Below are 21,244 nucleotides of genomic sequence, written 5' to 3'. Positions count from 1 at the left end.
TATACACATGGAGGAGGATGAGGCTTTGCCTCCCATCCTCTCTGATCCCTGAACCAGCAACACCATGGCACATACTGGCACCTCAGGATCAAAGTCCTCGGCCAGAGGGGCTGCAAAGGGTGAGGACGGAGGGCTGAAATGCAGGCCACCAGCACCACCCAATTTACTGTCCATCAGCAGCCCTAAGTGCTCAGAAATCTGGTATTTAAGGCATATGCATCTCAAACCTACAGTTCTTAAAACTTAATTTTCAAGGTAGTACTAATGTTCACCCAACTCAAATGGAAGCTGCATGTCTGATTGGTTTTTAAGTGGAAGACAGTTTGAGGATATAAATCTCCATTACCACTTAATATTTTTGTCATTCTCAGTCTTTTCAGTTCTTCTAACAGAAAAGAGCCACTTCACTGACTTGCTCATTCATTGCAGGAAGAACGATATTTGAGATCTCTGAAAACTGTTCAAGAGCAACTTATCTGAAGAGCTGTAACAGCTGGGGAGGAACCATTACTTGTCCAAAACTACAATTTGCTACAACCGTATGATTTTTGGTCTGGCAAAATAGAGTAAAATCATTGCATAATAAATTACTTACAACTGACCTATTTTTACTTAGAGCAAGCAGACAAAAAGTGTCTGCAGCTCAGCTGGAGGAGGAGGGGCAAGAAGAAAAGATACAAGTAAAACAATGGCCAGTCTGTGCCTCAGGGGCAGAGGTGGCCTTCATGCTCAGGAGGATGAGGATGGGCACTTGAGGGTGCCTGCAGCACGCCAAGTCCAGATGAACCAGGGACGGGGGGAGATAGTACTTGCATTAAAAATTCAGCTCATGAGACTGGCATGAATACGGCTGTTTCAGGCTTTTCATTCACTTTCTGTTTTTTTTAACCTTTAGATTTTGTATCTTTAGGCTTTTTTTTTTTTTTTTTTTTTTTTTTTTTTTTTTTTGGCATTCATGAGGACCTGAGACCTTCTTTTTCTTCCTTTAAACAAAGCTGAGACCTCCATATACTCCCAGTTTTGGCAGGGGAGGCTTTAAGAAGAGCACAACCAAGCCACAAGACAACATGCACCAAAGTCCTGTCTGTTTATTCAGTCACTATAACGTTTGATTTGCTGTAGTTTGATAGGTTGTTCCTTAGCTGCAAAGTGCCCACCTTCTTGCTACCAATATGCAGAGAGAAGAGAGCTGAAATACATTCTGGAGTTATCTGCCAGGGATATCCGTGCATGTTTCTAAGTTTTTATCTTAAGCAACCACATACTGTTCTGTCCCTAAAGGACATCTACACAATGAATCACAGTATATGTTCTCAAATAAAGCAGCAATTTTCTCCCTTTCTCCTGTTACTCAGACTAATATAGAATCTAAATGAACATTTGTAAAATATCTTAAAATTGCCCTGTTATTCACCAGCATCCACTTCTGCCTTTTAGCTTGGCTTTCCTCAAGATCAAAGACGATCTTAATCCCATTGAAGTCAAGACAAAATTCCCATTTCAAAGGCTGGCATTACATCCTTTTTGCTTACTCTGCCAATGTGATAGGAGCCGATACAATACAAGAGGAGGGAAGATATGTTATGCCAAGAACTATCCTGATGGGAAATATGCCTTTTCAAATACAAAAAAGGTTAAAGAAGGTAAAATTTTACCCAAACATCGTCCACTGAAAAAAGCTCCTGTTCATTTGATTTCCAACAAAGCCCAGTGCTCCCATTCACTCAGACTGCTGCACAGAGTCACCCATGGTATACCAAGTGATAAACTCCCACAACGAGAGCAGTAACACAAAGCAAGCTGACACAAGATGAGACAGGTTGTCACAAGAGGGCTACATCAAAAAGCTGGGGAAAGGAAATACCAAGAGACTCTTTGCAGATGTCTGGACTGAGGTTTGGAGGCATAGCTGTTTATGTGTCACAGGGGCAAAAACTCTTAATCAGGTTTGTACAGAGTGCATATCCTTCTATTACTGGCAATAATCTACCAGAATTAGATGTGCTCTTCTCCATGGCTTCTTTCTTCTCCTGGGTATTTATAGCCCCTTTCAATGCAGATAATGTGGCTGACAAAGCAGGATTGATTTGATTAGCATGTAAATAAAGCCTCGTTGCTGCTCCTGGCTTGTCTGTCATGGTTATGTTTTGATGGGATTTCTGTCTTTTCTATTTACATCTGCTGCTTGCTTGCTGTGTTTCGGAGCCCATGTGTTCAGAGGGCTCAGGCCTCCAGGAGCTCCAGCTGGAGCCTCCTTGTCCAGCAGCTCCACCAGGGCTGTGGGATACCATCGGAGGGAGATCCACGACCCAATCCCACTGGGCTGTGAGCCACCAAGGGCATGGTGGCGCTCAGCACTTCCCCACATCAGCCTTTACCGGTTTGGTGGGGAATGAGCAGGGATCAGCCAAGAAAAGCGTGTATGAAATGGAGAACTCCAGGACATGGCCAAGTCTGGGCACCACCTAGAAGGATGCTAAAGCCCTTGGGGTGTTTTACCCAGGGCCTGTGGACACCTGGACACCACAGAGGCAGGAGGCACGTACAGATGTATCTAACCAGGCTGGCCTCAGGAAGCAAGGAGTGACTGAGAAAATGTCTTACACCAAGATAGGCCTCAGCTTTCAGCCCACAAGACCACAAAATGTATTGTTTTTTGCCTACTAGCCATGAAACTGGTTTGGTACCATCTGTGTGCAGCAGCTGGTGTGGGAACAGCCTGGAAAACAGCTGGACCCCAGCTTAGCCGCTCCTGTTCTGGTGTCCCAGCAAAAGGCTGGTGAGCACTGTGCTCCAGTGGGTCATGCACAGCTCATGCCAGGGACACATGATGACTTCTGGCCATGCAGATGACTTCATGGCCCTTGCACTGCCATGCAGGATCCCATTTTTTTTTTGGGGGGCTGCTCAGCCTCAATTCAGAGCAGAAGTCCCCATCGAAGAACGAAAGGCTCCATCCTGAGCACATGGCACTTGCTCCTGACATGGCGGCAGGAGCAGGACTGCATCAAACCCATTCTGCATCTCCCTCCTCATCAGGGAGCAGAAAATATCTCTATAGTCTCATCTCATTTTTCAAGCAAAACAGATCTGGACAGCTTATGGGAGAAGGAAAGAAAGAACTCCAGCACACTCCACTGAAGCCTGGGCCATATAACAGTGTGCAGCTCCAGGAACAGAGCAGGAGTTGCAGATGGAGAGACTCCAGATTGAACGGTTCAAGTAATGGTTAAATTTTTGTTCCACAGAACCAAACAAACACATCCCAGGTCCAAATAAATTCTACCACTCCCCTGTCACTTAACAAGAGGGGGCTGTTTTCAGTCACTCTAGCAAGGAGAGATAAATCCGCAGAATTTTGTGCTAAAGGTAACAGCTACAGGACTGGGTTCTGACAATGAAAGATGTGGTGCAGTAACACACTAACAGGAGGCATCATCCCAATAAATGAAAGTGGCAGAAATTCACAGTACAAAGTAACAGACTGCAAGCTAAAATTGATCGCCAGATAAATCACTACCATCAAAACAGGACTTAAATAAACATAGAAATCCCATTGCACAGCTAACCAAAGAGCTGCCAGGTGAAGGATGATAGCACATATGTAGGCACATATATATAAGGTGACATGCACAAAAGCCTGGGTGCCTATATATCCATGTGTGCAAGAGCACAGGTGTGCACGCCTGAATTTATGGATTACAGATCTGGTGCCTCAGGGCATCAACATCCCAAGGATGCACCAGGGATGCTCACACACCTCCAGTAGCACAGAACCACCAGGCCCTGATGTCACACCATGTCAGCACAAGGGATAAGGTTGCCTTCAGCCAGGAGAAGTCCTGCTTTCCCCAGAGTGCACGCAGCAATCAAAGGAGGATTGCTTTGCCTTCCCCTGAGCAGACCAGAGCAGAATTTTGTTAATGACACAAGGCTGCTCATAGGATGTTCCCTTTGCTTCTCAAGATGAAAACCTATCTCTTTTGCACAAAACGAGCACAGGGAACGCAGACGGCTCGTTTGAGGCCAAAACATCCATTCAGATCTCAGGCGCGGAAGGCTTGGCCCTGACAAAGTGGTGTGCCCCTCTGATCTCCCCAGGCTGCCATCAGACAGGAGCGGTTCTACTGATATTCAGATTTTGATCTTGTGATAGTCCTGGAGCACTGCAAGTATATTTGGTCATTCATGGCAGACAAGGAGAATAATGCTCCCCCGATGGCTGTCCGTTGTCTAGGACAGGCCTGTCTCTGGTGATGGGCCCCTGGAACTAGGCCTGTGGACAGCCATTGGGGGAGCAAGGCTGGCTGGCCATCTGAGAAAAATGAGAAAAAGACATTTTTGAAGTTCACCACAGGCCAGAAGTAAAGAAAAGTTTGGCTAGAGCAATGCCACATGGGTTTGTTTCGCTGTGCTGAAGCAGCCAAGGAACCAGCAGGCCACAGCACCATGCTGCCAGCACCTGCACATCAAGCCTTCTACCTCCCGGACGTGTTTCATCAGCACATGAACAAGAGAAGCGCGAAAATCTAATTGAATTGATGTCTCACTGCATTAATTCAACAAAGCTGTGCCTTTGGATGGAGGACTGTTCTGAGAACATCTTTGCTGTGTGTTTAAAATGCCTCCCTTGCCACCAGGGAAGAGGCAGAGGGGAAGCCTCTGGCCCCTCTCTGGGTGCCTCCAGTGGCCTGGGCAAAGCAAGTGTGGGGACCATGGTCCCCCCAAAGGTGGGATCATGGCATCCCTGTGGGCAAATCAGTTCAGTCATGGACAGCATGCAGCAAGCATGCTGCTGGCTGAGGGCTGAGGAACCTTGGACCTCCATCCCCTGAGCTGCTGTTAGCAGTGGCTGGGCTGCCTGCCATCCCGCTTGCCTTGCTTCGGGGATCTTCTCCTTTATTACTATTATCAATGCTCTTTAGAAGCTTTCATTTTTGTCCACATTCTGGGGCTGAGGAAAGTAATGGCATTTTTTTTAATTTTAGAAGCAGAAGCATCCCTAGCAGGGTGCTCCCTGCCCAGGTGCAGGATCAGTGCCATGCCTGGTGCTCCTGACCCAGGTTTAACAACCCTCACACCACAGCAGCTTCCAGCTCTGCTGTATGAGCCCTCAGAAACTCTGGATGCTGATCCGTTTTATTATGAGATAAATGCCAATATATCAGATGAATCTCTCCATTCGTGGCAGTGGGGTTAGACTGCGGGCTGACAGGCTGCACAGTTAGATCATATTATGCAAAGGAAGCACCATCCAAACGCTGTCTAATTTAATTTTCCCACATTAGGAGCTTATTAGTTATCCCACTGATAGGGCTGTACTATGCATGACACCCTGACACTCAGCGGCATTTCAGGGGAGTATTTACTGCTTGAATTTATGGGAAAAGGGAAAAGATAAAGCTCATGATCATGAATGCAACCTGTGGTTTTGGCAGAGCATTATCACCTGCTGAGCTGCAGGTGATAATGTTCTGATTATAGGAAATGGTGTGGTAGGGCACAAACCCTACACACGCAGGACCAGGTCCTCTTTGCCCCACTCTGCCACTCTGGGTGGCTCGAGCAGTGCTGTTGCTGCAGAAATAGCACCCAGGACATGGCGGCAGCAGTTTTCTATTGAGCCATGTGGGCAGGAACCAGAATTTCCATCTGCAGGAAATCCCAGTTATTATAGGTTTTTGCAACACAATCCTTCTGCCTTGCAAGAAAAAAAAAGCCTCAAATCTTGAAATGTGCTATGGAATGGAGAAAAAGTCAACTCACTGAAATGCTATGCTTTAAAGAGATCAATACACTCGATAGGATTATTAACTCTAATAGAGAAATTATAGCTAAATATAATACATGCATTTAACAAAGTTAAACAAAACAAGACCATGTGTTCATTTGGGTTGTTCCTGTGGGGGATTCAGACAAAATTAACATGGCCCACAAAGCATTTTAATTCGACCATGACTGAAATGTTGTTGTTCTGCTGGGAGCTTTCTGAACAAAACCCAAGTTTTTAGCTTTGTGAAGTGGCTTTGATGATAAAACCCCTTTTCCTGGGGCACAGTCCTGCCCTAGCAAAAACCCTGATGAGATGTGAAACCCTCCAAGGCCCGGGGCTGTTCCCGGCTGGTGGGGGCATGGCTTTGCTGCCCTGCAGCCTCCTGGGTGCTCGCTGAGCTTGCAGACACTCAGCAAACCACCATCTTTAAGCAAACACTCTCCAATTCCTCTCCAGAATCTCTTCTGCTCTCCTCCCAAGGGACTGGCACCACTAATCACTTCCATGTTTTGAAGCCCTCCTTTAAAAAGCCGAATCTTCCTCCCCTCGGCAGCCATCTGCCAGAGGCACTGCTCTCATAAGGCGCAGGACACAAACCAGGACACCAATTCTTTGGGCAGGCACAGCTCTGTCTCTCTTCTATCAGCTATTTATACCCATTACAGAGATCTAAAAAAAAAAAAAAAAGAAAAGAAAAGAAAAGATAGATAGATAGATAGATATCTTTTTTTTTTTTTTTTTTTTTTTTTCTCAAAAAGTACTTCAGGAAAACAGAGGATCTGCCCTGAATCCTGCAGTTACCCCCAGCAGCTCAGCCCCCCCTGTGTCCCCAGCCCCTTCCCCTGCTCAGCAGGGCTGCCCGCGGGCTGTCCCAGTGCTCGTGTGCCCAGCACCAGGCTCTGCTGTTCCTCTGCAGACTGTGCTATCAGCGCGCCCCAGTGCTGCTTGCCATTTTTGGCAGTCGAGCCCAGAAATATGCACGAGACATAAATAATTCCTTTTTAGAAGCTGGCCAAGGGGATGCAGCGCCGAGCCCTGTCAGCAGCATGCTACGGGCTGGGGTGAGCCTGCGCCCGCTGGAGAGGGGCTGGCATGTGTCCCCTGCTGCAGGACAGCCACAGTATCCTGCTCCCCCCAAAACAGGGGGCTCTACCTCTCTTTTTGTGGGTGATGGGAAGGAGAGGAAAAGAGAGATCTGGTGGCAGCCCTCAGGCAGGACGTGGTTTTAATGCTACTTATTGCAAGGAGTGCAGGGGGAGCACAGCAGAGTGCTGATCCAAGGGCTCTGCAGGCACCGGATTGCAAACATTCCCTGCTCTGAGGGGCTTCCAGCTCGGGTATTGGGGTAACTGTGCCCTCCTCATCACTGCCAGCCTGTTTTATATGGAGGCTGCTGGAGCCCGGGGCAGCTCGCGGCACTCTGCGGGCAGCATAAGCTGGGGACTCAACACAGCAGCGTAAAATGCACAATCAGACCCATTCTCTCCTTACAGAGAACCCAAGTGAGGATGTGGCAGGAGTGATCCTGAGCAGAGCTGCATCCTGCAGGGCAGGACAGGAGCCCCCGAGCTGCCTGCTTGTCTCCTGCACTCTGCCCAGGCTGCAGAGGTGCTGCATTGCCCCTTGGCTGATCACTTGGAAATTCCCCCTACAGCAAGCATTCTGTACCTGGATGCCGCCATCCTTTTGGTCCTCAGCTTCCCTGCTGCTGCTGCCAGCCAAGAGCCCACAGATCACAGGCAGCCTTATTGTTAAGACCCACTTACCGGGGAAACAACAATTTCTCAGGCACGTTACAACAGGGCTGAGTCTCACAGCAATATTCAAGTGTTGCCGGTCTCCTGAGAGTTTGGGAGCTCCATTCCCCCTTTGTGAGGCTGCTGACTCCACCACCCAAAGAGGAGCCCTGCAGGCCGGACAGAACCTCTGCGGCAGGGCTCAGGACGAGGTTTCAGCCCTGAGGAAGAAGAGCAGAAGCCGTGGCAGAGGCCAGGTTGGGCAGGAGGCCCTCTCCCCACCGTGGGGGTCCTCTGCCCAGCAGGGCTGTGCTCCCCTTGTGGAAACTGCCACTGGTGTTAGAGCTCATCCTGCCTCAGAAAGGTCTAAAGAGAAATGTCTGAGCAGGGTCAATAAACCCGGCCTGTGCGCCCATCTCCTACTGAGAAACACCCTGCCCCCTCGAAACACTCTGGGATTTCATCAGCTGAAAAACAACCTGCCCAGCAGAGTCCGCAGCACCGAGACAGCTGCTTTACTCCAGTAGTTACTTCAGCACTCCAGCTGAAATTAGAATAAATAAATAAATAAAAAATTTAAAAGGCTGAAAAATTCTCCCAGTGCCCTGAAAACAAAACACTCCAGAGTTCTGGCACCAGAGGCCGACCCTTGGTAGGAGGGGATTTGCACGGACTCCAGCTGAGCTCTGCTCTTTGACATCAGCGCGAGAACTCGCCTGTGTCTGCAAATGCCACGCTTATGCAATGCTGCTAAATCCATCCCCACTCCGCTACTCACATCGGCCTGTAAACACAACCCACCCCAGCCGCCCGGCTTGCTCGTTCAACCAGACAGCACCATGTGCTGACAGGTGCCCAAAAGGTGGCTTTGGTTCTAAAAATGCATCCTATTCTCTGTAAAAGGCCCTGAGAGGGCTTTTCCCACCTCCTGCTTGGCAGCATGCAGTGAAGTGCCAGTTCCCCCTGTCTGCGCTGAGCCTCTCCCTGCCCACCAAGGCCTCACAGAGCTGCACAGAGGAAGAAATCTGAAGTCTAGTCACTGCGGGTGGAAAAATGTTTGCTGGAGGGCCCTGTTTAATAAATAACGAGTGGATAAAAAGGCTCCAGCAATCCCAGTAAATCTGCTTCATGCTCAGTGCTTCCTTTTTTTTCATCGCAATCTCTGCTCTTGCTGGATGCCACTGGCACTGACAGACTGCTTTGTTTCCTGTACAAATCGCACGTGATCGTACGCTGCCCATGCAATGGATGGGAAATAACTCAGAGACACAGGGGGGAGGGATGCTCGGGGCCCCCTTCCACCCCACGCAAACAGGGATTTCCCCAGCCTCTTCTAAGGGAGCACTGGCCCTGCACAGTGCCCCCGTTGCTGGTCCTTCCTGCTCTCCTGCTGCAGGCAGCTCCCAAGGCTGCAAATGAAGGGGGTGCCCGGGTTTTCCTTCTCGTGCTTTTAGAGCATCCCCAGCCGCAGCTTGCAGCTCCAGCAGTGGGAATCAGCTGCCATGGAAACCTTGCAGATGCCCTTTTCAAACAGCGACTGCCTAAAGCACAGCTGAAGAGCATTCCCCCTCCCAAGGAGCACCACACTGAAAACACCCCTGCTAGCCCTTACGGGATCCTCTGGGCACCTGCAATGTTAAGATAAATGGTTTGGAAAGCTGTCATGGAGCAAATGCACTGCAAATGAGACTGGGCACAAAAGCCAGAAACTCAAAGGGATTCAGAAATGCGCCGCTACAATTCAGCCTCATCCTGTGCTAATGAGATTCTGTCGATGGCATCCGCCGCCACAAAGGGTATTTCCTGGCGCTGTGAGGCTTGCAAGGAAAGAAACAGTTCCGTCTCCGGCAGGTAGACCGCAGCTCAGACCGTCTCCCATCCACGTCTCTTCCATTAGGGTATCGCACCTCCAATAACCCACCAGCAGCCCAGCTGGGTGAGCGGACGGAGGCAGGAAGCTGTGCTCGGCAGGGCTGAGCGGCAGCGAGGCGGTGGGAGGCAGGAGTCGCAGAGCCTACAGCTCCTGCAGTGCTGCTGCCAGCGTGGGCTTGAAAGAGTGTGTGAGCACCCCGGAACACGAGCGCAACAGAAACCCCACACACTGCCCTGACTCACTGAAAATTTAAGTGGTAATGAGGCAGCTTGAAAGCTACCAGCCTGGGAATGTTATTTAAGAAAAGTCATTTATTTTAACCCGATGCCCGAGGTTTTGGTGCCCAGAAGCTGTTTGGAATCTGGCCTAGAGTTAGGGGCTTGGAGTGGCAGGAGGCTACCGGTGGCACAGCGGCCAGCCTAGATGCCCATCTCCTGCTCTGGACACAAAAATGCTCCCTTGAGGGGTGGTAGGTGACCCAGAAATGCAAACACCCAAACCTTTCCCTGTCGTGGAAGCCTCCTGATGGCATCCCTGCTGCCAGAGCTGAGTTCTTACACCAGCCACGCTGACTCCCAAGTTGAATTTCCCATTCTGCTATTTGTTGTTTTAATAAGTTTCACAGAGGAACGAAAGAAGAACGGCAGATAAGATCTTTGCAAGTTAACTTGAACAGCCATTAAGGGGAATTTTGACAAACCGATAAGTGACTAAATGTAATTCTTGCAATGAGAGCTATCAGACATTAAAGATTAAGCAACAGCACCAGCCCCTGGGAGAGAAGCCTCCAGAGCTGCAGGACGCTTCCAGATGACAGCGTGCCACATCCAGGGAATGCCAAACAGCAAAAACAGGGACAGAGGTGGGGAAGGAGCAGTGGCTACAAGCCCTGTACAGGTCATTCGCTGCCCAGCTAAGCTTTAGGCTTCCTCTGCTTGCTATTCAGGCCATTTGACTTGCCTGCTTCTCTGATGAGGGGATGGAGGGTGTCAAGAGGCACTAGACAAGATTTTGACCAAAACCACTTCAGTGCTGCCTCAGAGCATCACGGAGAGAGCCAAGGGGGCTGGAAGGGAGAGGAGAGGGCTTTGTTCACTCGCTGTGCTTGGCTAATCCATCTTTACTTGCTTCCCATTATCTGGCATTCGAGCAAGATGCCATTTATAGGCTCTAATTGCCAGGCTCCTACTAGTTTTTCTTGCCATAAAGCCCTGGTGCTGCCAGTCAGAAGGTGCCTTGTTGTAAGATTGCATCTCTTAATTTCGCTGTACAGAAAGACAGACCTCGTGCAAGACTGGAATTTAATTACCAGAAAAAAAAAAGAAAAAAAAAAAGAAAAAAAAAAGAAAAAAAAAAAGTGTTAATATCTCTATCAAAGTACGGTTTGACATCCAGAATAACCACGGCTTAGTGCCCCCTGGCATTTCACCACATTACTACATTACAGCCCAAGTCTGCAGGTCCTGGACACCAGCTCAGCTGCAAGGAGACATTTCCCACCCTGTACCTGGGAAAAACCATCACTGTCCCTGCCACCTCCGGCAGCTAGCCCTCACCCCAAAGCTCTCAGTGCTTTCCCAGAACAGAGCTGTGCCTGCATTTCCCCAGCTCTACCCCTTTTCCCTGCAGCTTGTCCCACGTGGAGCTGAAGCAGGGACGTGCAGGCAGCAGTGCCCTGGCCAGCTCCAGGCGCTGCCTGCAGAGGGAAGATCAGGCTCTGCTGCAAACCCCACTGGCCTCCCCATCACAAAACCCAACCCAGCAAGCATCCCCTGGTCCACGTCACTTGGGAAAGCCCCCCTGGAAAAGTCAGGAATACAGGAATTCACCCCCTTTCTAATCTTCAAGTCCTATATCTGTGTTCCGGTCAGTGCAGCTCAGCAGCCCGGGCCTGCTCGAGTGGAGATGGCCTGACCTTGTCCTCGATGCCTCTGTGGCTTGGCAGAAAGAAAAGTGCAACAAATTCCCAGCCTGGAGCTCCTCCAGGCTCCGTTTCAGCCAGCGACTGATCTCTGCCTGCTTTGTTTCTCTTTTGGAGGTGGATTTTCAGCCCCTTCATTCTCGCTGCAGCTCCCCTTGGCTGACCCAGCCTGCAGACTCCCCTCCTGCCCAGCCACCTTGCGGTGCCACCGGCTGGCTGCTCTTTGTTCCTCTGCCCAGCACAAGTTTCATCTCTGCCCAGGGGAGGACATCTTGCAGCCTCTCTGGGAAACTTTGAGATGTTTCTTTAACTCCTTTATTTATTTATTTACTTACTTATTTATTTATTGAGTCTGGTCTTGGTCTTTTATTAGAATTTGGTCTAATCGCATTTTAATTCCTTTTGCAAAGTCTCTAGCTGCTTTAGATCTGCTTTAATTCCTTTTGCAAGTTCTTCACCTCTTGTTCTAAGCCTTCATTTAAAGTCTTTTGGCCTAAGGTCCTGGGCTGGGTGCACAGCTGAGTTATTTGCTGTTGGACTCAGCAGTGATACCAGTGCAGAGCTTGTTCCTCTGAGGCTGGGTCCTGCTCCCGACATCTCGGCTTGTCCCTGCGTGATCTGCATCAAAGTCTGGGGCACCACTACATAGCCCAGCTAATAGGAAAAACTGACAAAAGGACTTAGGCATTTCTCTGATGAAATCCTACTACTTATTTATGCATAATGAGCGGCCCTGGCTCCCTGAAACAGGAAGGAAGTTTACTTTTTTGTACAGCTCCAGCACGCACCAGCCAGGATTTAGCCCCCTGCTGCCCATTTGCACTTCTCTGGGACCCCCTGTCCTAGGCCAGGAAAGCCCTCCTCCCCTCCTCCCCTCCCTGGCCCTGTTTCTCCAGCCTTTGCTCTCCTGAGAAATGGAAATTCATCACAGGGCTGCCAGAAGGTCCTTTCCCCAGACTGCAGCAGAGAAAGAGTGCGGATGTGTACGGGAGAAGAGCGTGTACCAGAGGCAGAAACAGAGGGGTTGGCTCCTGCTGACCCTGTGGTTGCTGCTAGCACAGCCGGGGCTGTCGTTTGTTCTCTTTGAATTGCGTTGTCCCATTTCTGAAATGAGGGCATGATAAAGCCATCAAGAAAAAATTTGCCCCGGCTCAGATGGAAATCACAGCCTTGGTACAGACACAGCCTGCCTGGCACAGCAGCCCCGGCAGAGTCCTGCACAAGCACACATCACTCCCACTGCTTTGAGAAGCTCCACATTGCTTCTAAAGCCAGAATCTCCTCAAAACATCCCTGGCTGCCTTTGCCTACTGCCCTTTTTGAGCTGGAAGGGGTTGCAGGGTGAGCCCAGCCAACCTGCTGCTGCGGGAGCTTAGAAAGAGGGGAGGAAGGAGCTTGTTTTTTCTGCTTGTCATCTTTTGGAAGCAAAACCAGTGGGAATGAGAATTGCATTGGCAGACAGAAAGATAAGTTTTCACTCTTGGTAAGACCTTAAAAACCAATTGTTTATTTAAACTAAGCTGAGGTCACAGAGATGTCCAGCTGGAGAGACCAATTTTTTTTTCTCCCAAATCCTGCATCTGAAATTGCTCACAAGATGAAGGAGGACAGTATGTGCACGTGACTCCTCCTGATAGTGGGAGGGCAAAGGAGGACTGGGGAAGATGCTGGAATCTGAAGAAAAGCAGAAACTCTTTGTGAAAGAGCACAGAGCTGGGCAGCATGGAAAAGTCAGTGCTCCCTCCCAACAGGAGCAAATCAGAGACAGCCAGAGGACTTCATGGTCTCTTCTAGTTTCAGAAAAAAAATATCAACCTCTATCTTTTGATAAGGGAGGATTGAAACTGCATTTCCTAAGTACCAGAGCATATTGTCCCGGTTCTATTCAGTGACAGAGGGGCTGGGCACTGCCATTGCTGTTACAACTGTGGCTGTAATATGTCCGGGACGTGGTACATCCCTCAGAGGTGTTCCTGAGCAGCCAAGGATCAGCGGGCAGCCAAAGACAAACCATTCTTGTGATCCCATGGTTCACCCGAGCCTGGGGAAACCATGGCATCCCTGCGTGCTGTGCCCTCCTCCTGTACCTGTGCAGGGACACAGGGCCTCTGGCAGCGGTGCCATGGGCAGAGCTGGCTGCCTGGGGCACGGGCATGGGGCCAGCATCCAAACGATGGATAGATGGATGGACAGATCCTGTCCTGGTTTGCTCATGGCACCGAGCACTGGCAGCTCCTTTGCTGGCAGCTCCAAGCTGGGTCTCGGATCCCATTTGATGCAGGAGGCTTTTGAAGATCCATAGAAGTGCCACATCTACAAAGCTGGCATCTCCATGGCAGGAGGGAGAAAAGTTGGAGGAGTCACCTGGCAGAGAAGTTGAAGCTGTTCTGTTTGAAGACACTCCACCTGAAGTGTCAGAACGAGGAGGTGCCTAGGGACAGCTTTGAAATTCAAATCTTGATCGTAAGCACAACCACAGAGAAGGTTTATAATATAACAGAAAAAAAACAAAACTGTCAAAACTCTTGAGATTCATGGCCACTTGAAACCACCTCCCAGCTATTCTCTAAATTGCTTCTCTCTGAAGCCAAAAGAAAGCTCGGTCTGCAGAGACTTTGCTGAAGAGCAAAATCACAGTACTTGGGATTTAATTCTGCTTTCGTTTTCTCTGGGATTGTGTGATATTTTTCACCTCGTCCAATACAACAGCAATTGATTGAAGTCAATACCACAGGAAATAGAAAAGCCCGGTTTGTAAGAACACAACATTTTTTCTCAAGCTCCTTCCAACATGCATTCATTGGCCTGTGACCACATGCCCAGCTGACCAGGGTTTAGTCACTTCTCTGAGTCTGCCCTGTGGGTAAAATACCTTTTCCATCCTGCTTTTCCATGATGCAGAAACAAAATCTCCTGACAGCTGGCATGAAGCAAACAGGTGGCTCAGTGCCCAGATGAGATTCCCACCCCTGGGGACACCCCACCCATGGGCAGCACACTCCTGTGGTGCTCCCAGCCCCATGACCAAGCCCTGGGGCACCTCCAAAAACACTGCTTTTGTTTTGAGACCTTTTTGCTCTGCTTTTATGAGGGTGTGCTTCCCATAGTGCTGCCTGTGCTGATTTTCATCGGGAAAGACATGAGCAGTCCTCACAGCGCACTGCTGCTACACCGCGCATGCCAGTCAAAGGCAGAGAAGACGTGAGAGGTTCCCAGACATGGGAGGGTGAAGGAGAGGGATAATTAAAAGTTTTGGAGCCATCAAGTCTCTCAAAGGTGTTTCATATGTTTTCAGGAGAAAGCAAAATTATTCCAAACTGGAAGTAGTGATGCATTCTCTTGCCAAAGACCATGTGCAGTTTTGGACCCAGCTTTCACCTACGTCTGGTCAAATATCCCTCTATATATCAATCTGCGCTTGCAGCTCCAAGTGGCTCTGTGCAGGCGCTGTAGAAGAGCTTGTACTTACCAGGTAGGTCTAGGGGGTGAAGAGAGCCCGTGTGCCACAGCTGGTCAGCAGGCATTTGGTACCTGCAGATAGGGGCATTATACATGCACTACACGTGCTGTTTTGTTCCTATGTGAAGAACCACCTCAAAGCAAGCTCCATTGTAAGAAGCTTAGGAGATGACCAAGACACCCAAATTCAGATGGACAGAATTTCAAGGATGGTTGGGTTGCATGAAAGGGAATGTGTAAGCAATTTCTTCTGCAGTCATGATTCTTCATAGCCTGCAGTCCCAGGGCAGCAGAACCTAGAGGAGAGGTGTTTTTTGTCATGCAAGTGACCAAGAGGGGGTGAATCAATTAAGGGCACCTGTGGCTGCCTCGGGATCCTGCCCTGCTTTGGACCAGGGCTGCTAGCTCAGCAAAATGATATGAAAAACAAACAAACAAACAAAAAAACCTACAACAACAAAACCATCTACAGCTGGCCATTTTGGTGCAAAAACAGGAATTGCAAAATCTTGCTGAAGACAGGGTGAGGTTTGCTTCCCCGCTCTGTCCAGTGCTGTTGGAGACACTGAAACTTCCTAACCGGGAACCACAACTGCTTCATTTTCCAGTCCTGACCTCTCCCAGCCTTTTGAGCACTCCCAAGAGCCACACTCCTATCGAGATCACAGGGGGCTTGTGTTTTTCATCCTCATGCGATTAATAAATTATGCGCTACAGATATTTAAGCAGCTTATGTTTATTTTTCCATCAATGGAAAGAGAATGTTTACGTGTTCTGGGAATCCTATTTTCCATTGTCTGAATTTAAAGTTCAAAACAAAATTTGCAGTCATTGGGTGATTTATTTGCCTCGGGATGGGCTCTGCTGAAAATAGCTCAGCCTGCTCTTGTCAGCGAATCTCCCCTTTTGCTGGGCTCCAGTATCCCAGCAAAGCAATGGATGAGAGAGCACCAGGATTAACTGGTAACACCAGCTACCACTGGGTTTGTCATAAATGCCTCCTGCTTTAATCTTCATTTCTGGATCATGGCTTCCCAACCAATGCATGGTTTCCTCTCCTGATAAAACACACAGGGCATCACAGAGGGGTTTTCTGTCCTGGGAGTTCAGGAGTTCAGAGCAAAGGGAAAGGCAGGGATGAGAGGCACTAGACTACAACTCCCAGAAATCGTTGCAAAACATTTTCAAAACATTTCAGTGAAGGAAAAAAAAAAAAAAAAAAAGCAAATACAAATTCAAAATAGCCTGTGGGAAAATCAAAACCAAATGCTGGCAGAAAAGAAAATCATTTTGCTGAAACACAGTTTTCAGTCAGAAAATGGCTTTGCTGGAAATGTTTCCAGCTCTCTCACCATAGCTGAAGGGCAATGTGTTCATGGGCCCTGGGAGAGGAGAGCACAGGAGCAGCCCATACACTGATCTGATGCCAGCAGGACGGAAGGCATGGGCACCGCGGGCATCAGCCCCTGCACTCTCCTGGGACACAAACTGGCAGTGCAGGTGAACTCCTGCACGTGTGGTCCTGCTCTCTGTGGGGCCAGAGGTAGGAACATGGGCTGTTTGGACAGGCTGACCTCTCTCACCCACCGGTAATACCCAAATGCTTCATTCACCTTGATGTGGGGAGCTGGAGCAAGAAACCCTTGGTTCCTCCCGTGCAAGGCATCCCCTCTGCTCCAGGGTGGCTCAGAGTGCTTCTCACCTACATACCATGGCTCCTGTGTCCTGTCATGCTGAGCACACCAGTGTTGGAGACCTGGCAGTGTGCTGCAGGGATAGCAGTGAACTGCCAGAATGCTGTAGAGGTGGCAGCACCAGGGGAGCACCACAGCCAGGCACTGGCCACACGAGATGTGTCTGCCCACGCTGCCCTCCTGGGGAGAGGATTTACTTTCCACTGTCCCTTCACTTCTCTAAACCCCTTCTTGATGCAGAGAGGCAGGAGCTGTGAAATGACCAAACTTACACCGTGCCCTGCCAGGAGACAGAGAAGCATGGGTGTGCACAGCCCGGGGCTCCCCAGGCAGCACAGAGCAGCAACCCTGGGTGCACACACAGCTCCCCAGCACCCAACTGGGCTCCCCAGGCCAATTTTCTGGGTAAAGAGCAAAAGGACAGCTGGTACTGACAGTGTAAGCGAGGTCTCTAAGGTTACGAATTAGGGGATAAAGGATGAAAAGCAAATAAACCAGAGCCCATCAGCAGAGTGGACAGAGCCAACGCAGGAAGAACAAACTTTGGCTGTGCTATATAAAGGGCTCAGAAGGGAAGTGCTGGGATCAAAATGGTGCTGGGAGGAAAGACCAGTTTGCTCAGGTGGTGGGACCACTGCCCCATGAGCCACAGGCTGCGCTTTTCTCTCATGGGGATGCTCAACAGGTCTTGGGGGGGTTCAGCTCCCACCCTGCTATCTCCAAAAACCTGTCTTCATTGATACCAGCTCCTTTTTCCTGTTGGACACCTAATGCCGTGGTGACAGGGCTCCCATCACACCAAGTCATTGCTGCAGGGGTGGTCAGACCCTACACAGGGAGGGGGATTCAGCTGGCACTGCCCAAGCCATCCACGAGCACCCCAAGTTCCCAGCTCTCCTCGGTGGCTCATTGCTGGAGCCCGTTGCAGAAGTATAATTAAGGAGCCCTTCCCTTCTGGTGGAAGTCTGCTTGTGTCAACAGAGAGACGGGATTATTTAGCAGACTTCTTTTTTTTCCACTCTGCTAATTTTAGCCCCTTATATAACATTTCTTTTCAATACAACCCAGTTTCCCTAGCCCACTGAAGGAACGGCACTTCTCATTTGTCTTACACCAGCGCCTAAAATACTCCAAAGAGCCCGAGGGCTCCCTGTGTGCTCTCCACTACACAAGGCTGAGCTCTGCCCACTGGGCAGCGGGCACAAGAGAGGAAATGTCCCATGGGGGGGACAGAAGGGGACAAAGCCAGTTCCCCTGTGTGACCACAGGGCCACGATTTTGGCTCCCTCACACATGAAGACCAGCAGAAAAGGGCATTGCTGTGCAACACGCCACCCACTGGGGATGGAGACCCCCTCTCCAGCTCTGCACTGATCCCAAAGCTCCTGCCAGGACTGGAGGTGGCTGCTCCATGTGCAGGCTACTCGGCTGTTGGCCTCTGCTGTGAACCGTGAAGCCTACTTCCTGGCCTGCCACCAGCCGTCACCTCTGCCACAGCATCACTTGCCTTCCTGCACAAGCATGTTGTATTGTGGTGGCAAAGAGTGTGTCAAAAACACATCAAAATAACTCAAACTGCCAAGACCACGTGAAATTTGCAATTAGTTTTTCAAAGCCATGATTGGGCTTGGAAGGGAAAGGCAGGGGAGGAGGCAGCAGATGCCCAGACCCATCCATCAACCAGCTGATCTGTGCCAAAGGCTGGGTAAAAAGCCTCGGCCGTCCCGGCTGCTCGGCCACCACTGCAGTCAGTACCTTTGCATGTGTCCTGTGGTTTGAGCTCTGTATGTGATTTTTCATGGGAAGTTTGGTTAGCAAGTTCTGCCTGGCTGGGCAGCCTCACAGGGCATGGGAGGAACACAGCCACAACTCAACAGGGCCCCGTTCTGTTAACTGGTTAAGGAGCTAGCTGCATTCGCTGCCACGAAGGTGAAAAAGCAGGAGCTGCCTGCAACTTACATGTATGTAGATGCCACCAGCATGACAAGTGTAAAAACGGTGTCAGCAGTGGGAGCACGGGAACCTGCAGTGATTCCCTGTGCGAGAGCAGGACCTGGCACGTCCCACATGGGGAGCATCCATCTGTCCTGCATCCATCTGTCCCGCGTCTGACCCTCCCTCCATGCAGGGAAGCTGCTGCGGTCCTTTTCCTTTGAGCTCAGTGCTAAAGCAGTGGTTCCTCCATCCTGTCAGGTCTCTGAGCTCAGTATCCTCCAAGGATTTCTAGTGAAACTTTGGATAAATAACGAGCACCTTATTTCGCTTTACAGTAATTAACCTAGGGGATAATGTACTAATTTGCCAATGCTGTAGGCATTTGTCTTTTCCTCCCAAAGAATTTTTGCTCTTAAAGTTTTACTCTATGCTGATAAAAACAGGTCCTGGTTCCTGCCCTGTGCTAACAGCAGGTTTGGGCACCTTGAGAGGTAACATTTTCTGTGCAGCATGGTGCTATAGCCCACCCCCCTGCCCAGGAAAGCCAAAACCCCTCTCTCTTTTCCAGAATCATCTATGAAGACCTGGTAAGAACAAGACCACTCATGCTCTCCAGTCATTGGCTACAGCCGCTGCCCTCACCCATTCCCTTCTCTTTGTCCCAAAAGTGATAGGAAAGCCCATGGGCGTCTGCGCAGCACCCAGCACAGCAGCTCCTGGCACAGGACAAGACCTCCCAAGCACTGCCGCAGTGTAAATAAATGTGATTCATAAGCTCTAACTTTAAGTTTGGCAACTGATCCTCCGAGCCAAGCTGGTGAGTAAAGCCCTGAAGAGGTGTAAGCAGCTGCAGCCTGCATGGCTGCATTAGTCAGTACGGAGGGAATCATGTCGCTTGCTCCAGTGTGTGAATTCAGCGCTGCTGATCTCAGCGTTGGCAGAAAATTATTTTCTTCATAGGCTCGAACCATTTGACCTTCTCATTTAAAATGATACCAAAGAACATTTGTTTTTGGCTGCCCTGGTGCCAGATCCTGAGCTGGCACTGATCAGCACAGATCCAACCGGCACAAAAGGGCTGCAGCAACCCCAGCCCACTGGGAGGCTGCGCCGCAGGTGCACGAGGACGAACTCGGCAGGGCCAAACGTCAGCAGGGCCAAACGTCAGCGTCTCCAACACCTCGTGGGCCAGAATTAGAAGAAGTGATAAAGTAAGTGTGGCTTTTGTGTTAGCCTACCCAGTTTTGGTTCAAATCATGGGTAGCGTGTTACATATTGCTGTTAATAGCTGTAACGTAAGCACACGAATGCAGCCATCCCTGAATATTTGGCACCCGGTGGGCAGTGCTGCCCATGGACCCAAGGGAGTGTGGCTGGTTAGGTATGGGCACTGCGATGGCTGGGCTGGCTCAGCCCATGAGGCTGCCCAGTGCTCTGCTCTCAGCCTTCCTCCCCCTGCAGCACAGCCCTACTATCGTGACATCCCCAGTCACGCGAGCTCTGCTAAAGACGAAAAGTTTAGTCTTTGGCGTGGTCTGCAGGGCTTCTCCCCAGGAGCGCAAATCTGGGAAGTGTGGGGCTTGGCCTTATCCCAGACCCTGCCAACTCTCCCTCCTTTCCCTTGGCTCAGGTAGGGCTTGGGATGCCACGGATATCTGCAGGGCAGCTTTCCTTGAGACACTCACTCCTAGCCAACATCAGAAACACCCCCGCGTCTCCTCTACTCATACTTCTTACATTCCTTGAGATCCATGTCCTCACTTCCTTCAGGCAAAAGTACCAAAATCTCCCTGGTTCCTTGCTCTTGCAAAACCAAAGCAGACATACCACTGCAGAGTACCTCTGCCCTTGGTAGAGCAAAGCAGCCTCATGCGGGAGGCTCATGGGGATTTGCTGTTCCCAGAGGAATCGGGACAGGCAATGGCAGGGACCTGTGCTGCTGGCGACAGGTGTCTTGAGGGCAGAGGAGCAAAAAAAAAGGGGGAGAAATTACATCCAGGGCAGAAAGCTCTACTCACAGCATGAAAAAGAAACAACTCTCATCTTGCAGCCTGAATGGTGCGAAGTGCTTCAGTCAGGCTTCTCTCTCACCTTACAGCAATCCACCCCAACCTTGAACACAATCCACCTGTATTTACATTCCTATAAAGATCCCCAATCCCAACCAGCTCAGCACAAGGTAGCAAAAAGAGTCTCCCCCTTACCCAGGTCCCACAAGAAGAGGGGAGGGAAGCTCTCTGTAAATTAGCATTGCCTACATTTTATACAGCAAGAAGGAAAGAAATATATGCATTTCTCCTTACTATATATATCAATGGGAAAGGAGGGAGGGAGGGGGTTTAGGAGCCTGTAACTGGGGAAAGCACGGCACAGTTTTAGCAATGCTATTTTGAACAGCCCCATGCGGGTGTCACTGAAAGGAGGTGGCACCAGATGGGGTTATGGGAGAGCAGCCGACGTGTGAGCCAGGAGAAACCCCTCGCCAGGGGGAGGTGACCGTGGCCTGGGCTTGGGAATGCCAAGATGAAGGAGACACCAGTGTGGGAGGGTGGTGAGGAGAGCCAAGGGAAAATAAAGGAGAGCACGGATAGGGGAGTTGGCAGAGGGGATGCAACACAGCACCAGCCGGAGGCTCAGGCTAACCGTGGCCGATTTCCAATCCTAAAGGGTTCAGACAGGGATCTGAAGGGGATCCCCCTTCAGGGTGGATGTGCTGGAATCGCAGCTGTCAGTACAGACACCTCTGCAGGGAAACCCCGCGGGGCCGTGCCTGCGCAAGGCAGGTCGCAGCGCTGGGGGGAAGCCGCTGTGCTTCGTGCCTCTGCCGAGGTTCCTATTGTGACAAGTGAATCA

At 50.1% G+C, this 21,244-nt stretch overlaps 1 protein-coding gene across 1 annotated transcript in view; it reads right to left on the bottom strand.

Moving 5' to 3' along the window:
- KCNB1 (potassium voltage-gated channel subfamily B member 1) overlaps positions 1-21,244 on the bottom strand; it is a gene marked incomplete at both ends in the record, with an annotated part of 112,996 nt that overhangs the window by 68,283 nt on the left and 23,469 nt on the right. The gene's annotated exons all lie outside the window — the stretch shown is intronic.

The sequence above is a fragment of the Netta rufina genome (genome assembly GCF_964035555.1).
Source record: "Netta rufina genome assembly, chromosome: 16".
NCBI classification, from domain to species: domain Eukaryota; kingdom Metazoa; phylum Chordata; class Aves; order Anseriformes; family Anatidae; genus Netta; species Netta rufina.
The sequence above is the reverse complement of the archived record's forward strand: the minus strand, read 5'-3'. Positions and strand labels throughout refer to the sequence as shown.